The sequence below is a fragment of the Phodopus roborovskii genome, unplaced genomic scaffold (assembly GCF_943737965.1).
Source record: "Phodopus roborovskii unplaced genomic scaffold, PHOROB, whole genome shotgun sequence".
NCBI classification, from domain to species: domain Eukaryota; kingdom Metazoa; phylum Chordata; class Mammalia; order Rodentia; family Cricetidae; genus Phodopus; species Phodopus roborovskii.
The window spans coordinates 32,853,712-32,863,439 of record NW_026126410.1 but is presented as its reverse complement, the minus strand read 5'-3'; positions in this window follow the sequence as shown (position 1 = coordinate 32,863,439).

Genomic DNA, 9,728 nt, shown 5'->3' with positions numbered 1-9,728 from the left:
CAATATATATGTTTAGGTGAGAAGTAATGAGTATTAAATACTGAGATCTGGAATATTATGTCAGTAATGCATTAAATTTGACATGAATATGGCCCTTTTGTGAAATAAATGTGGTAGTATTTTGATAATGTTTTATAGTCAATAATTTTTGTTCATACATAATACCATGTTGTGTTAAAAATCGAGAAACCTGTTAATTTTAATCTCTCCCATGGAAAAAAAATCTGGAGGTATTTTTATTTTTCACCCCTGCCTCCACATGTGCTATAAGAGTGTGTTTACAATGTGTGTGTGTGAGGATTGCTGTATATATGCCATAATATATGTAGAAATTAGAAGGCAATCTCAGGTATAAGAGCTCTCCTTCCACCTTTTTGAGAAGGGCCTTTTCTCTTTGTTAATTTCTGCTGCCCATGCTAGGTTGGCTGGACCCTGAGCATCTAAGATTCTGTTGCCTCCCTATTCTCTTGCACAAGTACTGGGATGATAGGCATGATCCACCACAACCAGTTTTTTCATATGGGATCTGCTGTTTCAAACACTGGTCCTCATTCTTGTATGACAAGTGCTTTATTGATGCAGTGATGGTCCAAATTCCCTGGGGAAATATTCCAAGTGACAGCACTATGCTGGAGTATGCTTCCTGCTATTGGATATGTATTTTAATTTAGCAATATCATAAATGAAATATAAGGTAATGAAACAATAACAAGATTTTAACAGGGTTTATGAAGATGAACAGCATGAATTAAAGCAGACATACCTGAACGTTTTATAACAGATGCATATTTGGAAAAACTACACTCATTAAATGACTCTATTTTTTAACTGTTACAATGAAGCTATGTAAGAAGCACATTTTTTTTTTTTTTTTTTTTTTTGGATTAACAAAGATAGCAAGGAAGGACAAGGCATTAGTTCCCTCCTAAGCAAGAAAGTGAACTGGAATACACAGGACTTAGATTGCCTTCCTGTAACATCTCTTGCAGTGTGCTACGCAACTGATTTCCATTCTGTCCTTTAAGTCTTTTATCGTGTAAAGAAAGGAAAGAGTTCAAAAATCCAAGTTAAAAATGTCAGGACAGAAAAAAAATTATGAATCTAAACCACCTTGTCACCTTGTTTGTAATTAATGTAATCAAGTTTATAAAATAAATAAAAGCTTATTTATTAGGTTGATCCCTGTTTTAAGGCAGTTTTTATGTGAAGTAAGATTTATGTTGTTACACAAAGTAAGAATTGAACTTCCTGTTTTTTGTTTTAATTTACTGATAAATAGTAAAATTATCAAATTTTCTAAGGTTTTAAACAACAAAAAATTATCCAAATATCTAACACCAAAAAGTTTATTTTTAGTGTTATTCAAGATCTCCAACTGTTTGTTTCTGTTTGTTTTTATTTCTCCTTTTGATCAACTAAACAAATATGTACTTGAACACAATATTGAATTTTTCTTTAGATCCACTAGTGTGGTGGTTTAAAGAAGAATGGCCCTCTATAGGCTCATAGATTTGAGTGCTTGGCCATCAGGGAATGGCACTATTAGGCATGGCCTTGGAGAAAATGAGGCCTTGCTGGAGGAAGTGTGTAAGGAATTTGGCGGGCGGGTGGGTTTATGGGAGATTCAAAAGCTGAGGCCATATTCAATCTCTTGCTCTTGTTGCTGCCTAGAGATCAGGATATTGAATTCTTAGCTCCTGTGTCTTTCTGTATACTGTTATGCTCCTCTCTTTAAGGATAATGGATCAGACCTCTGAAACTGTAAGTTAGCCCCAATTAAAAGTTTTCCTTTATAAGAGTTTCCACTGTCATGGTATCTCTTCACAGCAATAAAACACTAGCAAAGACAGATGATATTTCCTCTATTTTTATATCAAACGTAATTTACTCAATATATTTAATGATTTAATATAAGCAGGATTAAGTAGAAAAAGGACATGTGATGTTGTGAAAAACTAGATTCAAAGGAAAATAAGAATGTTAGTGTTAAAATCTAAGGAAGTAGCAAGGGACATAATTGCCTACAAAGTAACTGTTGGTTGTTTTTAAAGCTAGAGTTGACACTTGGAACATAGAGTGAACTTAATTTTTTTTTTTCCATTTGTAATGAAATGTGAAAATGACTGGGAAATGGGGCAAATATCCACTATGCTGCTTAACACTTTTTTCTGGCATTTACCACATATAGTGCTGGTTAAATTTCCTGAAATGTCTTCTTAATTACTCTCATGGATATGTGCAAACATAAATATGTAAATGGGATTATTATGGGTCTAATGAAAAGAACATATACAAAACAGTCACTGAAATGCAATCAATAATATTTTAGTTTTAGTAAGCATATGCATCATTAGAAAAACATAGAAATTCTAAAACACTAAGCCTCAATAAAAAGAAATTGGAAGATTTAAAACTATTTGATGTTTCCATTTGATTAGTTTACCTTTAAAGACAGAGATAGTTTTCTTCCCAAATTGGATCTAATAGTTTTAAATTATTCCACCATAGCTTTTTTTTTTAGTGTTCCATCTCATGCCTGCCTATATATAGCTTAAAAAAGTGATTTAATATCTTTAAAAAGTGTTAGTAGAGTGTTTTCTTGAGAACATATGTCTCAACTGAGCGAGTGAAAGAATACAATTTCTACGACACTGAGTTCCTTTACATTGCTGTGGGAAACATTAAATGCCTAGTAGTTCATTTACTGAAATACTAAACTATATATTTTGCAATATATTGTGGTAAGAATATGACCACCCAAATTCCCATTTTAAAGCTGATCCTCATATGTATTTTTCCTCTTTTCTTTTGCATACTCCAAGTGAACCCATGCAGAACATAGTCAAATACTGTGAGGTCAAAACAAAAGATGAAATAAATCTGAAGTCATAAGAAATGTCATAGTGTTACTTAGGAGTACTGGCTATATTAGATATTTAAGTATATTAAATTATATTTCATTTAAATCAGGCTCCCTTAGAACAAATGCCATCCACACATACTGAGGTGAATGCAAATTGAGTAATTTAAAACATGAAGGAACATTTTTAGAAGCCCTAAAATGAAGAGTAATTATACTCATTTAGATTACCATCAAATCTATAGGATTCAAATTTCAAGTGAATTAAGCATTAAAGGAGGATGGATTTATCTGACAGTTTTGTGAAGAGCTCCTCTGATTTGCAATATTTTTGGTTGATATGCATGTGTACAAGACGAAATACTTTGAAAATGAAGTGCAGGGAATAATGTCAAGAGATCAATTTGGTGTAATCACTGCTCTGGACTTGGCATTGCGCAATGAGCTACAGTAAATTACTGAAGTGCCTCATTTTGAAGGGCACATTAAATAGCATTTAATTATATCTGTTCAAAACATGAAGGGATTTTAATGCAACACCCAAAATATCTAAAATTAGATTGAAAAATATGTAGGGAACATTTGCATGGTCCCAAAGAGTCACTAAAATCTTCCAGATAAAGATAAAGATGCCATTTACTTTAGAAAAGAATATCAGGGGTGGGTGTTAGTGGTTTATCTATTGCTAATCTTACTTTGAGCTCCTATTGACTCTGTCTGCTCTAATTGTTGACATCTCAAACAATTTCTATTTACTCTTGCTTAGCATGATGCCTATAGCCCTGCAGGGAGCCCCTTTGAATTCACACACTTAATTACTTACATCTCTCTAGGGAAGTGTTAACTCTGGCAGAAGGCTAGGGGATAGAGTTTATTAAATGGTGCCATAAAATAGATAATAATATTCTAGAAGAGCTATGTAGGAAAGTAGAAGGCAGAGTAGGCAGAGTGCATATCCTTTAAAAATACTCTAAAGAAGATAGAATGTCCACTTAATGCCTTTTCTTCACATGATAGCTGAAGGTTATCTAAATATGTAGAGAAATACCACATCATTTTATGTCTTATTTATTATTGATTACAGGCCAATATAAAACTTGTACTTTTATGTTATTTTAAAGGTCAAGCCAAGTACAAGTAGTTCTAATCTGAACAAAAGACAACATCAGATGTCTCATTGCACTAGTTTGGTTTGACCCAATAGTTGTACTAAAATCAAATCTGACTCTCCACATGGTCTCTGAATCGCTTTTATTCCTCTACTGCACCCCTTGTCTGATCAATTCTACATTTCATACACACTGATTCTCTGTGGTATTAAAGTCATAATAGATTTCACCCTGACAAGCAGAGGTAGATGCTATAAACACATAGAATTCTTAACAACAACACACATCATTATAGATAGTATACATGAGTCCCAAGTACACTTATGTGTTCAAAAATCACTTGTGTATCACATAATGCTATATAAGTCTTAAAGTAATAGTACATTCAGCTTGGAGAAGAACATTTCACACACACAAACACACACACACACACACACAAAAAAAACTGACTGAGCAACAATTTTCTATTACTTTTTGCTATTTTTGAAACTATATCTCATTATTTCTGCAACAATGTTTCTCAGAAGAATGATATTGGTACTTTCAGGTCTTACACACAAACACACACCCACATACATGTGTATTCATTATTTATGTACCCATTCTGCATTTAGCCCTTTTAACAGAAACACATGCTTTAACTTTTAAGGACCATCTAACCTATTAATATATGAAATAAACTGTCAAAGACACACCCTGAAAATTGAACTACAGAATGGCACAATATAAAATTATACAGCACCACCCAATAGACTTTATTTGAAAAATATATTTAAGACATTTCCCATGATTTTCAGGGTTGTATTCTGATACCTAGAATCTTATCTTAAATTGCTAGTCTGGACTCATAAAAATAAGACCAAGAACAAACTGTGAAAGCGCCATTTCCCCCACTCCCCTGAAGTTAAAAGCTACTTTAAAACACAGAAACAAGTAGCTGATATCCTAAAATGAAATCACAGGTATACAAGTCCCAACCAATGATGACTAATAGATGACATTCTACAAGATTTCATTTAAACATTTCTGATTTGGCTAACGATCATACGTTTGTTTCATTTCAAATAACTAAGAAGAAAGAGAACTGTATTTTTTATATCTAGTACATTTTCAAGTTTGTTTCTAATTTCATAGTCATATACATGTAATAATTATAATGAGAAAAGCTGTGTGAGCCTGTGAATACAATCCATTTGTTATTCAATATGGCTTTGGAACTGGTTATTTTGTGTCTTTCAGAACTTTCAATGGTTGAAAGATTATGTTTTGTGTATTCTGTGTCATGTCTTCAATATAAAGATTGTATATTTGACATTAACTATAGTTTAAATTTTTATATAAGCTGAAAACCTGAAAATAGAAAAGGTTTATTGTTCTGTTTTTAGTGTCAAATAAGTAATTTTGTTGAGCTATTTCTTGCATGCAGAAATAGATTTCAACATATAAGGACATAAGAATAGAATGGAGTTCACTGAAGAAAAATGTTTATTTTTTTGGAATATTAAGCCAACACCATTGCTTCATGCTATGCCACAGCCACATAATTATATAATTTCAGTTACTATTCATGGCATCTTTGTTTAAATTTCTTTTGACATTTTAAGGCACGACTTAAGGAACAAAATTTGTCCTATGTGTTTTTATAGGCCCTAAAGTGTTTATTTCCCTTCAATGTGTGATTATTTTTATGGGAGGTAAAGCATGGGTTGTCAGTTGAATATGTCAGAATGTATAATCTTTGAAACCTTTTATGGAGAGCTCTGCAAATAGCAGAGCTTTTCCTATATATTTTCAAATGACAGTCAAGGGGAAGGTAAAATTACTGCTACTATTGGAACCTGTATTCTAAAACACCTGAAAGTAAATTCTTCATCAAGGTTGTTGGCTTCATACCATCCACTGCTGTAAAAAAGTGTTGACAGAATCATTCTCACTTAAATTTTGACACTTCTGGCAGCTGGTCCTCAGAGGTAAGCTTAAATCCTCTTAATGCAAAGAGATGTGAAAGGAGAGCTAAACAATCCTGAATGAAGCTAGACATGGAAAAAAAAAAAAAAAAAAGTCTAGGAACACTGACTAACATGATAGAATTTTCCCCCAAGTTAACTTGAAATCTTTCATTTCTAATACTACTAATAAAAGTAGTTATGCATTTGAAACAACCATATAAGGAGGAAAAAGTGGATAGTTTACCTTACTATTCTTAGTATAGAAATTATAAAAGTGAAAAAGGTCAAAATTGAAAAATCTATAAAACCCAGGTACATTGTTTTGGAAGCAGCAATAAAATATATATTTCAAAATCAAAATATTTAGGATTTCTTTTAGTTCATTTTTTGTTGTTTATTAAACCAACTAGAACAGAAATAACTTTCAGAAGACAAAAATAGATTTTGTTTTATGGTTATGGAGGTATAGTCCATAAAGATTTGGTTCAGGGATCATGGCAGTTGGCAGCCGTAGCTCCTGAGAGCTATATACATCCATTGGCAACAAGAAGAGACAACAAAATGGAAATAGGTCAAGATTACAAATTCTCAGGTCTCAACCCCCCACAAATACATATTTCTGTCTACAAGCGCATGTCTTAAAACTCCATAATCTCTTCAGACTGCACCACCAAGTGTTCAAATACATGAACTCATGGCGGATATTTCTCACTCTGCTCCTAGGGGCTTGAGAAGTCTCTTCATGATTAAAAGCACATGCCTCTATTACATGGAAAATAGGTCCATCCCCAGCACCATGTAGTAGCTCACAATTGTCTGAGACTATAATATATCTGATGCTCACTTCTGGGGATCATGGGAATTAGGCAAACACATGGTGTTCATACACACACACACACACATACACACACACACACACACACATATATATATATATGGACATATTTAGATATATATGTATACATATACATATATGCATAATATGGAAAATGTCAAACATAAAAAATCTTTTATGTTTTATGAATAACCTTTTATGTTCTTTTTCATTTTTATTTATTTTTAATCTATTGTGTATGCCAGAGGTGTTGTATGTCATGGATCATTATTTATTCATTTATTTATTAATTTATTTAGAAACAATCTTATTTTACATATCCCCCTTCTCACTCTGCCTCACATCCTCCCATACCAACCCCAACCTACTCCCCAAGGATAGTGAGGCCTTCTGTGAAGATCATCAGAGTCTGCACATCATTTGGGGCAGTGTCTAGGCCCTCCTCCACATATCTGGGAGGAAATAGTACCTCTCCATAGGGAATGGGCTCATAAAGTCGATTTGTACACTAGGGATAAACACTGATTCTACTGTTAGAGATCCCACAGACTGCCCAGGCCTCCTAAATGACACCCACATTCAGAGGACTTGGTTCATTCAAAGCTTGTTCCCAAGAGGTATGACTGGGGTTACTGTTCTCTCACTAAGTCAGGTGAACTGTTTCTGTCAGTATTTTCAGCACAGTCTTGACTTCTTTGTTCATCTTTCCTTTCTTACTACAACTGGTATCCAGAAGTATGGCTCAGTGCTTAGCTGTGGGTACCAGCTACTGCTTCCATCAGCTACTGGATGAAGGCTCTATGATGGCAGTGAAGGTAGTTCATCAATCTAATAATAGGGGAAGGGCATCAAAGGCAACCTCTCTACTACAGCCTAGATTCTAAGTTGGGGTCATCTTTATGTATTTGAACATTTCTCTGGTGTCAGATTTCTCTTTTAACCTATACTCAATTCTTCTATTAAGGTATCTCTTTTCTTGCTCTCCTCTATTCCTCCCCTGACTCAGTCTTCTTGATCCCTCTTGTTCTTCTCCCCACCCTCCTTTTCCCATCTATTATTTTCTACTCCCCCCCCCAACTGTACTCCCATGGATCACATTTAGTGATCAGATGACAACTTGTGTGGGGGGTTATCTTTTCACCATATAGGTTATGGGGCTTGGACTCAAGTTATCAAGCTTGGCAGCAAAGGTTTTTCCCCATTGAGGTAACTCATTTGTATGTGAAGGATATGTTGTTGCATGAGTGTGTCTGTGTAGTGTATGTCTGTAATTATTGTCTGCCTGCGTGTGTGATGTGTGTACACCTCTTGCGTGCCTTTGTGTGTTTATACTCACATGTGCCAGTGTATGAAGGGCAGAGGTTGACTTTGGGTATATGGGTATTTTCATCCATCACTGACCACACTGATTCAGATTCTAAAGCTTACCATTTTGACTGGGTTGACTGGCCACAAATCTCTGATACTTTTTTTTTCTCTGCCCACTCATTGCTGCATTTTTTAGCCCTTGCTGTTATGTGGTAAAAATGGATTTGAACTGAGTTCATTATATTTACACAGCAAGGACTTTATCATTGATCCCTCTCACCAGGCCACTTTTTATGATATTTTGTTATCAATTAAAATGAGATGATTGTTCTTAATAATTTTTTAACATTCCAAGATTTTTTGTGTTTCTTATAAACTCAGTCTTGTCTGTGCCGTTCCCTAAGGGTTTGCATGAAATTAAATCCATATGATCAAAGTACTCCACCACAGCTATTTAAAAAAAAAAAAAACACTTGAAATTAAGTGACTATTGAAATCAGATATTAGACATTATAATTTATTAGCTAATGATAACTAGTATTTAAGAGTATCAAGACGATACATTTTAGGCTATTTTGACAGTATGAGATGAAATAGCAGATTGAATATCAAAATATCGCTGTACAGCTATAAATTAATAGTCTGCCTCATTTTTATTCTCTGGTGCATTACATATAACCACAGAATATTTCAGAATCATGCCTCTCTTGCTAAGGGAATGTATCTCAGTCCTCAAATAGCTAAACTCTGGGTCAGATATCTATTCCATACAACCTCTCTGGATCTGGAAAAGTAGGCTCTTCTCTGCTTCCTTCACCTTCACTAGAGATATGTGCATTGAAAACCTTGTGATTCGAACATTATTGAGAACACTTACTGAGTTAAAAGCCCCGAGAAATATCCAGAGACCTAAGACTTACAAAAACTTACAATTTGAGCAACAGTGGAAAGTAAATGCACTTCTCTGCTAATGAAATTGATGACTAACTTATCCACCTTCATAGAGCTCTCATCTAGTAGCTGATGGAAATAGAACTAGACACCCACAACTAAACACTGAGCTGAACTAGAATCCAGATGCAGAGAAAGAGGATAAGACCAGGCTGCAGAAACACATAGAGATAGCTAATCTGAACAAGGAGTGGCTAATGGGTCCTCAGACTGATAGCTGGGAATCTGGATAGACTCAAACCCCCTGAACATGGGTCTCAGCTAGAAGGCCTGAGCAGTCTAAGGAACCTCTGACAGTGGAACCTGAATGTATTCCTGGGTCACAAAAAGGACTTTGCAGGCACATCCCCCATGCAGGAGTACTCCCTTAACCTAGAGGCAGGAGGCAGGGCCTAGTCTCTAACCCAAATGACTTGACAAATTTTGTTGACCCCTCCTGGAAGGCATCACCCTCCCTGTGGAGTGGGGGGTGGGATAGGAGGGAGGGAGAGTAAGGGAACTGGGATTGATATGTAAAACAAGATTAAATAAATGAATAAAATCTCATGCTGACAGTTTAATGCTATCAGAATGCTAGTTTTTTTATAAAGAAAATTAGATTTTCATAGATTATGTATCCTTCATAAAAGATAGGTAATCTGCCATCTGAGTTCATGTCTTTCTAAGAGGAACAATTTATTCTGTATAGGAATGGAAACCTTTGCTCAAAATACATT